At 37.8% G+C, this 13,928-nt stretch overlaps 1 pseudogene; it reads left to right on the top strand.

The window, feature by feature from the left end:
- The window catches only part of LOC136847564 (uncharacterized), a 40,212-nt pseudogene extending 27,205 nt beyond the window's left edge, over positions 1-13,007 (top strand).
- Positions 13,008-13,928: the final 921 nt, after the last annotated feature.

Here is a 13,928-nt window from a genome sequence, read left to right as displayed (position 1 = left end):
AAGGTGTTTTAAAAGTTCGTTTTACTCATTCGTTTTCAAGGCGAACTTCCAGAAGGTTTAGTGCATGAGTTTTTTTTTTTTTACTTTTTGTAAGTGCCAATGTAAATGGATGGGGATTATTTATTGTCCGCATCAAGTTGCATCATATGTTTTGTTTCGCTACGTCGGCATCCAACAAAAACGTCAGTTGTTTTGTAATTGTGTGTAGTGACAGATGTTATGATGACCACTGTACATTATTTAATCTTGCAACAGCTCGTGGGCTCATCCTTGTCCATTGTAGTTCGCATCAGTTACGTTGTAAGTTTTAATAACTATTTTCTTCAATTAGAGACGTTGACCCTTTAATCGGGCTGGGATTGGCTTGAGTGTTAAATGATGAACTCTCTTCTGCCTCTGTCAATTTTCTTCAGATTAATATGTATACAAGGGAGCATGATTATCTTTGATTTGCCAAAATAACGTTATGTTGTGATGAGAGACACAAATATTGACAAACTTACGCATGAATACAAAATTCGGAGAAAAAAAATGTCTTCAGGCTACAGAGAATTTTCTTACATCAGTAAAGAAAAATTTAGCCTGTGAGGATTGCGCCTAATTTTCATTGATAAGTTTGTGAGATTCTGCGGGTACCAGTCACTCTAAGCTTATGTATAGACCTACTGATGTAAACAAATTAGTAAACGCTCCAAAAAAATATATGGCAAGGCTAGGAGTCAAGTTTGGCCTAACCAGAACGCCACCCACACAGTAGGTTTGTTTTAATTAGTAGGTAGCGATCATTGTCGATGAGACTGGCCTCGAAGGTACCGCTTGTTAATGTAATTTTTGGCTGAAGAATATAGAAAAGGTTGTATATAGTACAGTACAAGTGAAAATTGAATAAGTGTACTGGAGGTAAAAAGAAATTGACCGTTTTTGTTTGGATTTTTACTCTCATCTTTGAGGGGCTGGTACATAAGTAATGGCGTCCTGAGGAGCCGCCATGTTGGCGCAAGCCCTGGAGGGTGAACTTTAAACATTTCTCCAGTTACTAACTGTACTGCTTTATACACCATTTTTCAGCAGTGTCGAAGAAAAAATCATATTAATAAACGGAAAATCTAAGTTTGGTCGTCTTCTTTATAATTACCTGATGGTTAGTGTTAAGCTAATAGCCTATGTTGACACGTAATTGTTGAAGGATTTGAAGCCAGGGGGTAAGGACCAAGGGCCTGATTTGGGCCTATGGACTCGTCTACACCAACAGAGATGCTTTTTATAGTCTTCCATCTGATAGGCAATGGTTTAATTTACAGTGAATAGTAGCTTACCTTGGTTCTACCCCAACACAACCACAGGCACCATCCCTACTAGCCAGTGCTGTGGTTTCTGACATGGAGCTGCAACCGGCTACACCCCACAGTATTTGTCATAGATCTTGAACTGAGCTAAATCTGTATTTAATTTAGTACCAGTTCACAATATTGAGTTGATTAACTTTGTCAAGTCTGTGTTATGCCTATTACAAAAAAACAAGCTCTAGTTTATAGTGAATTTTGCTGGTATTGTTACTCCTTGGACTTTCCCAAAAGTCTTTTGTTTTGATATGCTTGCAGGTGGGGGCCTGATGAGACTTTTTTTTTCTTTTTGTCCAAGTCCATTGTGTTATGGATGGCAAGTATGTTTTTTGAATGTTTATTGATATTTACACATCTGGAAATTTGGGTATGTGCAATGCTGAACCCTTGACATCCTTTTACCAGTCAAGTGGGATGTTGGAATTCAGGCCGTGCTTGAGTTAACTGAATTCATTTCTTAGTCATGGTTTTTGTACAGACTTTACCTCTTTGTTCCCTTAGATTATTTTTTAGCTCTGTCAAATTTCATTCAAATTTTTCTGATGTTTAATTAGGGCAAATCAGTAATGTTAAAAATAGCGTCAAGCCTCACATTATATAAGGATATATTTCATCAAGGCGAACACACCCCCAAATCAGCCAGGACCCAGTTTCCTAAGTTAGGTTAGGTTAGATTGCAACTATTATTTATATTGGATATATAGTATCCTCCTGGCAGGTAAGGACCCATTGTCCTAGATTAGGTTAGTTTAGAATACATTTCCTGTATTTCATTCTCGGGTTTTCATTCTGGGGTGTCCCATAATTGTATATAAGGAGGTCAGCATCTCTAAAACTAATTATTTAACAAAATGAACACCAGAAACTTTCAAGACATTATAAAACTTAGTCATATTTTCAACTGCAGGATAACAGCTAAAGTTTTACCCTTGAATCAACCTAAACACATGGAGTGGGTTGGCTTTAAGACGTTTCACCCATAAACCATTGCAGCCATTATTTTGGATGGGTCATATTGGTATACTGTATGTATTTTGAATTCATAAATTTAAATGGCTGTTAGCATTGATGATTTTCCTGTAACCTTGAGTACAAGTATATATAGGGGTGTAACTTGGGGTAGTATATAGAACAGCATGCAGTGGTTACATTGTTGATTGCAGTCACTCCAATCAACTATTGGTTTAAAATTAAATCTGCACAGCATGCCTTAAAACCCCAAAAATAATAATAGTTGATCAATTATTCAGTCAGACGCTTTGCTTTATATTTTCTTTTTGTTTTAATATGACCCATGATTAATTGCTGTAGATGAAAGCCACAGACTGCTCTGTTCCTGGTCTTTTATAGTTAGATGGCTTATGATCGCCAAGGTTACAGATTGCTGGCAGATCATTCAAAACACATGCATTTAGCTGTGGCTTCCATCTCCAGGTGACCCAGAATTATCCTCAAAGACACATTTCTGTAGACACTGCTTCCCTTGGGGTTCAGCCGTGGTGAGCGTGCCCAGCAAGTCAGGGCACAGCACCTTAGGGATAGGTTAGTTTAGTGCATTGCTGTTCAAATATGTTTGACCTGTTTTTAAACAATTTGCGCTTTTATGCTTGTGGAATATGGAGGAAGAAAATGCTAGCCAGATCAGGCACAATGCCCTAGGATAGGTTAGTAAAGGGAAGGGTAGGTTAGGATGTATCCCTGTTGAAATATGCTGCTTGAGAATAATTTCATCTTAACTGAGTACAAAGCCAAGAACAATGCATATGTTTGATTGAACCGGAATAAGTTTCCATAGCACAATGACAGGTCAGTGTGTTCTTCCATAGTGTTCCTTTTCCGTTTCTTATCCAAATAACCTAAAATGTAAGATACCATAGCCGTTTCTGTTCTGATTTCTTCTTCCAACAACACATGCCCTCCGTTCTGCATCTGTACTGTAATATGTGTAAGAAATGTACAAGGGATGAACTTATCACTTTTACTGTTTGTGTGTAATTACAAGTAGCCTTTCCCTCGCTTAATCAACGTGGGGCCTTTTTTCCAAGCATAGCAAATATGGAAAGGATAAGGTCAAAACAGTTACTTTATAAAAATCCAAATATTATAAATAACCATTGTAAGAATGTTGCAAGTTAAGTGTAGCAGAAACGATTTCATTTGGTCGAAACGACCATGAGCAGTCAAGTAGTTTGCCAAAGACTTGTCGGAAAAAGGCTTGCTTTACCCAGTTTTGTTCTGATATTGTTTTGAAAAACCTGAAGGTTAATCGAAGTTGGATTTGAGGTAACGCCCACAAAATTGCCAATGTTTGGATAGGTCCAATTACAGATGACCCTCAAAATAAGGAAGTCTTAAAACATATACTGTACCACCATGTTTTTTCAGCATTGTGTCTGTTTTAAGATTTTCTGATGTGGATAGCTTACTTGAAGAACTTGTTGTTCAGTGCCTATGTTTATTTTTGGGTAAACTCATAAGGTCCTTTCATTTCATTTAAACCAAGAATTTTTTTTCTGTGGGTCAGCGTGTTATTTTTTGCCATAATTATGTCCTTTATTTTTTTACCTAAGTTTTAGTTAGAACTGCATAACTTAGTACAAGGCTGACTTAGTAATCTAGTGCACTGAAATAGCATAACCAAGGACAAGACTGATCAAAATAGCCTTGCATAGTTGGACAGCATAACCACATATACAAGTAAGGTGTCATTGGATTGTAGTAGGCCTCATTAAAAGTATGATAAGTAAATGAAATTCTGTTTGCCCTGTTACCCTGGCAGCTGATGTTAAGCAGCAGAATTTATTAGAAATTACGTTACCATACGACTTGCTTACAAAATAGGTCAAGTGCTCCAGTTTTATACTATTGAGTTAATACACTGGCATATAGTTAAAAGAATAAATACACGGTTGTTTTAACCATTCTTTTGTTACACTATTGAAATCCTTTGTAAAATTGAAATTGAACTGGCACCACTCATGTTTTTTGGAAGTATTGTTCTAGCTTATTCTCAAACTAATAAAAATGTTTTGGGAAAAAAGGTTGTAGAACAGTTAAAGGTTTTAAAATTGCAGAATTGAATAAAAACAGTGTAGCAACAAGTTAATGGGTGTCCTGTCATGTGAATATTCTAACACATCAAAAGACCTTACTATTTTGATGTATTTATTAATAAATAGAGAGGTAACTGGATTTGGTAGTCATATGATATATTAATTTCTTGCCACTTCCATAAACTATATGTTTCCCAATGATTGTCATGTGTTATAAGTATTTTAATCATTATCGTTGATGCAGAAACTCCATTTTTATCTTGCCTACCCCTATATCAAATGCAATGGGCATTTATCTTGTCTACCCTATATCAAATGCAATGGGCAACTGGTGATTAATAATAATAATAATAATAATAATAATAATAATAATAATAATAATAATAATAATAATAATAATAATTTGGGTCTGGGAAAACCAAAAGCAAGTTAATTGCATATACAGGAATGGTAAAATATGCAAAATCAAAAACAGAAGGAGGTGGAAAAATATTGGGCTAGTGTATGTGATCTGTAACAATCATAAAATAAATATGAAAAAATGCCTGTGGTAAAGGCTTGAAAGGTGTAACAGGGGGAAAACCTCGCAGTTGCAGTATGAATCAGTTGTTAGGAGTGGGTGGAAAGTAAGATGGAAGAGGACATGAAAGGAGGTATTAAAGAACGAACGAGGGGTTGCAGCTAGGGGCCGAAGGCAGTGCCGTCAGTGCACCTCATGCGGTGCACTGTAGGCATTACTTCGACCCCTAGCTGCAACCCCTTTCGTTCCTTTTGCTGTACCTCCTTTCATGTCCTCTTCCATCTTACTTTCCACCCACTCCTAACAGTTGATTCACACTGCAACTGCGAGGTTTTCCTCCTGTTACACCTTTCAAACCTTTTACTGTCAATTTCCATTTCAGCGCTGAATATTACAGGTCCCAGTGCTTGGCCTTTGGCCTAAATTCCATATTCAATTCAGTTCAATTCATAAGAGTTTATATCAGTGGCCTGATTGCTGCAAGGCGAATTGCAACAGTCGCTGGTGCTTTGAAAGCTTAACCTCTTCCTAGATGGTGATGCTGCAGCTATGCAATGAACACGGAAAATCCCAGTGTTTGAAAAGATTGCATTTGGTCATCCGCCGATGTACCTCGTTAGAGGAAGGAGATCCTTTGGTGTGAACTTCAATGCTTACGCCTTGTTTAGGGCTATTATACTGAATAGTACTGGATTCCCATACTAGTATTACAGCGGAGTTTTTATGGTTTCATAACTCTCAGTCGTGCATTCTCCTCCACCTGTCAAAATAACAGTGAAGGTTTTGGCCTCTCTGGGTGATTAGCAAGGGTAAAAAGAGCCGCTTCTCCAGACAGTGCACGAGACCTGCTTATCTCTAGTTAACAAAGGGAGTCAGGGAATAAGGATCCTGAGAATGTAAAGGTGTCTTGTGGACAAGTGTGCTTGGAGAAAATGATAGAAGACAAATTTGCATCTGTGTCAAAGGTGACACAAATCGAAGTGTGATATCACTAAAAATGAAGTGAGGGATATAAAAAAGGAGAAATGCAAAATAGAATGGGGCAAGATATGGGAGGTATATCACAATTACTGCCACTGCTTCGTGATTTCTTTACATCCAAGGAGGTGAGCCGGGCGTGGGCGGTCAGACGTGCAGTTAGTGATTTGATTGGTGGTGAGATTGGAATGTAACTTCTATTGAGGAAGAGTGGTTTCTGGGCCTACTTGTTTTCATTGTCTTACAGTAGCTTGCAGTAAAATTCTCTCGTAGCACTTCCCAGTCACTGCAGCATTAAAATATCATTTGGAATCTGGAAATGATATTTCATATAAAATATTGTGTGGCTTAGCTTCAGATCCAATACGACTGGAAAAAATGGCACGCTGCTGAATTAATTTGCCATACCAAATCTGATATTGCGGTGTTCGAAATCCAAGGAAAATTCGTATCATAATGAAATATACCGTGAATGACCTGTTTTTTTGTTTATATATACATACACATTTCATATATATATATATATATATATATATTAAATATGTTGTGTATGTATATATTTATATGTAGCCTATATTATATTTATATTTATATTTATGTGTAAATTTTTGTGTATCTACTGTATGTACGTATGTATAAAAAAGCACATAGCAGCAATATTATATAATATATAAAGAAATGTAGCCTGTAGAATATAATATAAAAAATGATCGAAGCAGACATCAAACGTAAGTGAAGAGCGAATATGTAGATAATATATATTTAGAACTAACTTATCAGTGAAAGTGCACGAAGTAAGGTAATTGATTTTAATTAAGTAAACTGAGACCGTTAATGTAAGCAACAAAAACGCAGAAGCCATGTACGGAATGTTGACTCAGACTGTGGATCATTCTCCTAAAACTAAATAATTTGAACACTGCTTGTGAGCGAAAAAGTCAGCATCGCCTCCTTCCAAATGGTATGGTCATCGACGGTAATATGGCTGCTTTTCTTGGCCACTGAATTACCTCGGATATGACAATGTAAGACTTAGGCTACAGAAGATGGCAATCATTACCAATGTTTTCGAACCGGGGCAGGGGTTGGGTTGGAGGGGGAGGGGGGCGGCGCCTGAGCCAGTTCACCATTGCCATCAACAGTTCTGTGTTTTTGTTCACTTGATTACAAGTACATTGTAGCACCAGTTCTTTCATTATCTTTGCATGATTTTTTGTTAAATATACATCGAGAATTATTTATTCATAATATATGTATTTTTCAAGGCAAGTTCATGATGGCCGTTTTTTCATTATAGGATATGCACTTCGCAAATGATGATAACATTTTAGCTCGGAGCGTTGAAAGACCTTTTCCACTTTTTTCGTATGGATTTGCGGGCAAGAAAACTCTCCCAACTATTTTTGCAATTTTTTTTTCTTATATTTTATCTTTTGATGGCGTCACAGGAAAAGTTTTTCGAACTTTAATGAAGGCGGGACTCTTAACGGATGAGGATTTTGCCCAGAGTTCAGCTAGGCTATGTGGACGTCGGTAGTTAATAATGTAGACTGTAGAGCTAAGGAGATTTTAAAGCGTACATGGGAAAAGCCATTCCAGGACTGATATGGCTGCACAAGAAATAGTATCTTAAGTAATAATTACGTACTTGTGTTTTAAAGTCGGTTTTTTTTTATTGCATGGCAGTTAGTTTTATTGTATACTGATGATAAATACATGAATGGATTGAGATCACTTACCGTTACTGTTCTTGGCATAGAGCCTTGCAAGTGAGTTAGTTTGTTTGGATGTCTGTAAGGCATATTTCAAAAGCATATGAACGTTGTCGAGGAAAACTTGTGGAGGGGGGTGGGGTAGGTGAAGGACCAGAGAGCAAACAGTTAAATTTTCACATGAGTCGTAAGAGCTAGCAATCGTATATCATTATTATTGATATTATTATTATAGATAGTATACCCATGCCGCCAGAAATGGTAATATAAGAGTGACGCGAGAAAGCAGGTCCCGATCCTTCGGATTTTACGTTCCATCTCGAAACCCAAACAAGGGTGTTAGGAAGGGCTAACGACGGGCTGGACAACAGCTAGTCTAGTCCATATTATGGAGTCGGTATCACGTAGCCTATATGTGTTACACACAGATTGAAATTACAGATTTATATTACATTTTACATGGTAAGATTATGATCACTTTTTGCATTGATGGGATTAGGTAAGATTATGATCACTTTTTGCATTGATGGGATTAGGTAAGATTATTATAACTTTGCATTCATGGAAGTGGGTAAGAGTATGATCACTTTTTGCATTGGTGGAATTAGGTGAGATTATGATCACTTTTTGCATTGATGGAATTAGGTAAGATTATGATCACTTTTTGCATTGATGGAATTAGGTAAGATTATGATCACTTTTTGCATTGATGGAATTAGGCAAGAGTATGATCACTTTTTGCATTGATGGAATTAGGTAAGAGTATGATCACATTTTGCACTGATGGAATTAGGTAAGATTATGATCACTTTCTGCATTGATGGAATTAGGCAGGCCAATATTATGACAACTTTTTGCACTGAGAGAATTATGTAAGATTATGATAACTTTTTGCATTGATAGAATTATGGGATCTTCGAGTTCCTTCTAGTTTGATTCTGCGAATATCTTCCTGAGTAAACGCTTTGTTATCTTCCGCTGAATTTCCCTAATTGATAAGTGTACAGAAGAAGCTTTTCTTTCGACAAATATTAGCCTTCTTCGAGTTCATCCAACTATCCGTTTCCTGTTGCTGTAGTTAAACGATATCGCAATCCTTTCCTTTTTACCTGTGTATAAATGGCGTTGTGGTGTATGGAGCTATAGACATTCACTCAATCGCTTTGCTGACTTTCTATTCCGCATTACGACCCATAGTAGCTTTCCTGACATGTAATGGTTTCTTCTAGTTACTGAATATTATCGTTTTAGATGGCCATAGGTCTCACTCTCCAGTTTGTTCCCGTTTTCGTGTGACACATTAGCCATGCTATCGTTACTGTTTTGATAATTTTTTTTATCGTAAATGGTGACGATTATTTGCGTTAATAACTAATCTGTTATTATTATTATGTAGTGGTTATTGTTTATAATAACCGTGGTACAGCTACCTTATTATGAACTGGTTACTCTACGTTGCAGCCAGAATTACTCCAAACTGCGGCCATACTTTTAACGCACTTACCTTTCAATGGATTGTTTAGTGTTCATGACGAGCGGGAAGACCTAGTGGTAGTCTTTATTTAGTTTTTAGTTGTGAGTATCTTTATGCTAAAGAATAAAGTTGGAACTCCGACTAATTGCATTTTATTAGGAAAGGTCACATCGAGCACTACGTGCGTTACAATACGTGGCCCTGATCATTCGTAACTCGCTTAAGTAAAAAAAATATTTTTCATAAGCATCGTATTAGTTGTTTCATATCCATTAGCATCAGATATGCATTTGTTGTTTTGCACTTCTTCATATCAGCACATTTTTAGGTTGCAGAAACACATTATGTTTAAGTGTTTTCAAAACAACGTTGCTATTTCTTCATCATCATCTTTAAGTTGTGTTGGTGCAGAGGAACTGATTGCAAACCTGGCAGGGCGTGGTCAGATGTTTAATACACAACTATTGCAGGAAGTCCATCAAACCATTAGACTGATTTGCGACAGGAAAGAGTCTCGTCTGGCAAGGTAGAATTCGCCGAAATGGCTGTTAGGAACTTGTCTCAGTTTTTATACCTTGCCGTGAATTTTTTGAACTCCTGTTGGGCTATTTTTTATTTTTGTAAATTTTGAAGTGAATATATGGCTCCATCGGGAATTTTCACTCATGGTGTGTGCTCAAGTTAAGGTGCCTAGCACCCCTTGCTTCCTCTTCACGAGCCCCATAGTCTTTTCTGACCCTCTGGTTTCATTCATATCATTCCTTCTTTTTTTTTATTGCAATTTAAAGCCTCTTGTTTCACTTTCATCCATTTGTACATGAAAATAACTAAGTATGGACAAACATTACAGAGCTAAAACAGTGACAGAAGAAGATTCGTTACTCTGTACTACCTGACAACAACATTGTTGTCCTGGAAACGTTTATTTTGAGGTTTATTAATAAATTTCACAGTCACTTTTTCACAATGTGATATTTGTTGTATTAGTTGGGTGCCATTTAAATCAGCTGGTTCTGAAGTTACAGCAACAAAGTCAAAAGAAGAGTTATGAAAAATGCAAACATCTGCCAATGCTGATTAGATCTGTCTCAAAATCTGACCACGTGTTCCTACTCACGAAACTCACTATGAATCAGTTTTCCTTGTGAAATCCAACATCCTGAAACTTACAATAAAACTTAGCAGTCTCAGATAAACATAACTCGTTTTAATGGGGCTTCATAGACAATAGGAGTAACGATAACTTCGGCAGTCACGATTGGGGCGGCAAGCGAATAGAGTAAAAAGTGGAGTTTAGGAAACTGTAAAAATGAGGCCTATAAACGAAGAGAGTAAGTGATAACAGTCGGTATTGTTCCATAATCAGACCCGTGAGCGAATATAGCAGGAGATACGTATAGGTAGCGAGTCTTAATAAGGCTGAAAGCCGATGGAACGAAGAAGAGCCCTCGGGTTATAAAATGAAGCCAGGTTTGGTTGGGCAGTCACTAGCAACGTAGTTGATTTATTGGGTTTCAATGAGGTCCTTTTTGTTTCGTGTTTTTAGGCTGTGTACGGTGTTGGGGGGGCGGGTGGGGGGGAGGGCGTTATATTTGTTATTTCTCGCTGGGTGTGTATGCTTCTGGTTGTTATTTTGTGTCGTATCTTTATCCGAAATGTATATATATATATATATATATATATATATATATATATATATATATGTATATATATATATATATATATATATATATATAAATATATATGTACTATATATATACAGTATACAAATATATTTATGTATATAAGTATGTACAGTATATATATATATATATATATATATATATATATATATATATATATATATATATATATATATATATACATACAGTATGTGTGTGTGTTGTTCGTATGCGTATAATATTTTTTACTTGTGACACTAGTTTTAATAGCCACACATTAAATATATATATATATATATATATATATATATACAGTATATATATATATATATATATATATATATATATATATATATATATATATTTAAATCTTCGGATCTCGGACTTGAATAAAGTAATGTGAATACGTTCTGCTAAACCCATTACGGCTTTATGGATCTAAACAATGAATTATGTACATGGATGCCCATCAACTGGGGTGAGACGAAGCTAGATTAAGGAAGGAAGGAAAGAAGCTAGTTATTTTTATCGCTACTTGAAACATTCTATCATGCAACCCGTGTATCGGTCAGTATTCATATCAGTGCTAGTGTTCATGGAAACACTAGTGTTCATATGAATGCTAGTATTCATGGAAATACTAGTGTTCATATTAATGCTAGTATTCATGGATGCTAGTGAAAGCATCATCTGGAAACGGATTCACTAACTCGGCTACCATTTCGGCCCTCATTTTGGCCCATAGCAACCCACGCCAAGCTCCAGAGACCTGGGGCAAGTTTTCCAAGCTTTTCAGCATTGTTAAGACGAAGTTTTCAGCGCTATGCCCAAGCAACACAGAGATCATTCGATCGCAGTCACTTCTGGGTATCATAGGCGGTCACCCAGCCACGAACTGACCAGCCCCACAAGTTACCTACTTCCACCCATCAAGAGGCTGTCAGTTTCGGGAATATATTCCTGCCTGCCAGTCATAGGCGGTCACCCAAAGACAATCCTCGGTACCGAGAGCAGGCGCCAGAAACCAACAGGTCCTTGGAAAAGCCCCAGACCTTCCCCATCACCATCATTCCGGGTCAAGACACATTTGTTGCTCGTGACAAGACTCCGTCTTTGGAAGGTTCTCGACCGAAGCCAGGTTTGTAAAGGCAATTACTGATTAGCATAGTTTATTCATTGGCTTTTGATCAGTTTTTTTTTTTATTTTATTTTAGTGGGGTGGGAGGGTATTTTCTCACGCCCGCATCCCTTTAATCGTGTTCATCGCAGCATCATTCTCTTGTGAGGGGAATTCATTGGCAATGAATACATATACCTTTTTCGGATGGGGAAAAGATTTTTCTTTTTATCCTGCCTTATCCGGTTTTCCGTTTATACTTCCAGTGCTCTCTCGTCCTTTCACTCTCTGTGGGAGCTGGCGTGTCGGTCGGTCTGTTTATGTTTAGCGTGTAATTGGGATTGTCAGAATATGTAACATATATATTATTCATTCCAGTTATTTTCCTTTTCACTCCCTTAGATTTCTCTCCGCCCCACCCCCTCCTCTCTCTCTCTCTCTCTCTCTCTCTCTCTCTCTCTCTCTCTCTCTCTCTCTCTCTCAGTGTGGCTGCCGCAGCTAGACGCACGCGCTCAATCCTGCCACTTGTGACGAGATTTCTCTATCTTGGGAACAAAACTGATCAAATACTTACCTTTTGAGCGAAACATTTATGCAAAAGTAGGCACACATGGTGTATGACATTGTCTCCAAAACGAAAATCTACCCCGAATCCATGTCAGCCTTCCATGGCATTGAACTGCGGGGATTGAGGTACGATTTGGGCAGTCGTCACGCATCAGGCAAGCCGTGTCTTTCGGAAGGGACGAGAGTAAACTCGTGCCTGGGGTCTGTGTGTGTCTGTTGGGTTGTGTTCTTCGTCCTACTATATCATTACTACTCCTCCAACTCATCTTTTTCCCCGACAGTGACTCTTCGGTATATTTTCTGGCTCTTTGCCCTGCATGTCTGTCTGTGAATTGATTTCAAAGCCTTCCCTCTCCCCCACCTAGACCTGTTGAAGAGAAAAATAGGCCTAGTTTACGCTCTTTTGTTTTTTTTAGCTGCATTTGGCTTTTCGTTTATTTTCTCGAATTTCGCCTCTTGGTCAACCTGACCTTTTTCCTTTTTATCCATTCTCTTCTGCCAATAGATATTAGGCCTGAGTATACTGAGCATGGAAGCGGTTTTGCCCAATCAGCTCTAGACCTTGAGCTAGAGTCCAGTTGAAGTTCTTCTTCTCTCCTGGAGAAGAAAGATTGCCTGACGGCTGTCTTGATAAAAAAAAAGAATAATAAAGTAATTTTGAGAGCATGTATCAGCTTTAGCTATTAAAAGCACGTGGTTCTAGTGAAGAGCTTATTTATATCCTTATTGCGGCTGTATTCTCTTTTAAAACGAGAGAATATTTTGGTAAAAAGTTGAAATGCATGAAATAGTAATATTAACGCATTATATGAGATGAGCTGTAGGTATGTTAGAATGTATATAATTAGACAGCTTTGAGATGCATAGCGGCTTACTTAGCAAAATTTATTCCTTGCTAAAAACATTTGATAGTTTTGTGCGCATTGTACCATGAAGAGAACAACAATGGTCCGTGATAACGTTTTGTTTACTGGAAAAAAAGTCTACCGATGGAAATGTGACTCTTGTAAATTACATATTGAGCTGGATTTGTCTAGCCAACGAATCCTGTTGAAGTCGTTTGTGATTAGAAAAGTTCAAAACAGGAAGCACGTGAAGTGAAAAGTTCATTTTGACCAACAAAAAACGTTTGTGTCGAAAGAAAAACAAGAGGAATTGAAACAAAAGAATTGGGTTGACACGCAGGGGATTGGAATCAGCTAGCTAGCAGGTGGGTGCTAGCGAGGAGGGTTATACGATGCCCCCTGAGGGGCGAGTGAGTGGGTGGATTTGGGGATAGGTGGGGTAGGAATTGAGGGGGGGTGGGCTGGTGGCTGCTGGAAGAGATGTTTCATGTGGATGGGGGTTGTGGGGGCGGGATGGGGGTGGGGGTTGAGAGAGACCCCTGGATTCTGGTATGTTGAGGAGAGAGCTGCTGGGTTAGATGGGAATCTGTGACGAGTTTTGATTAAGTCAAAAGGGGTGAATTGGATTTAGTCAGAACCCTAGCTGATATTTGTATGA

Source organism: Macrobrachium rosenbergii, chromosome 17 (genome assembly GCF_040412425.1).
Source record: "Macrobrachium rosenbergii isolate ZJJX-2024 chromosome 17, ASM4041242v1, whole genome shotgun sequence".
Taxonomy (NCBI): domain Eukaryota; kingdom Metazoa; phylum Arthropoda; class Malacostraca; order Decapoda; family Palaemonidae; genus Macrobrachium; species Macrobrachium rosenbergii.
This window is presented reverse-complemented; position numbering and strand designations above follow the sequence as displayed.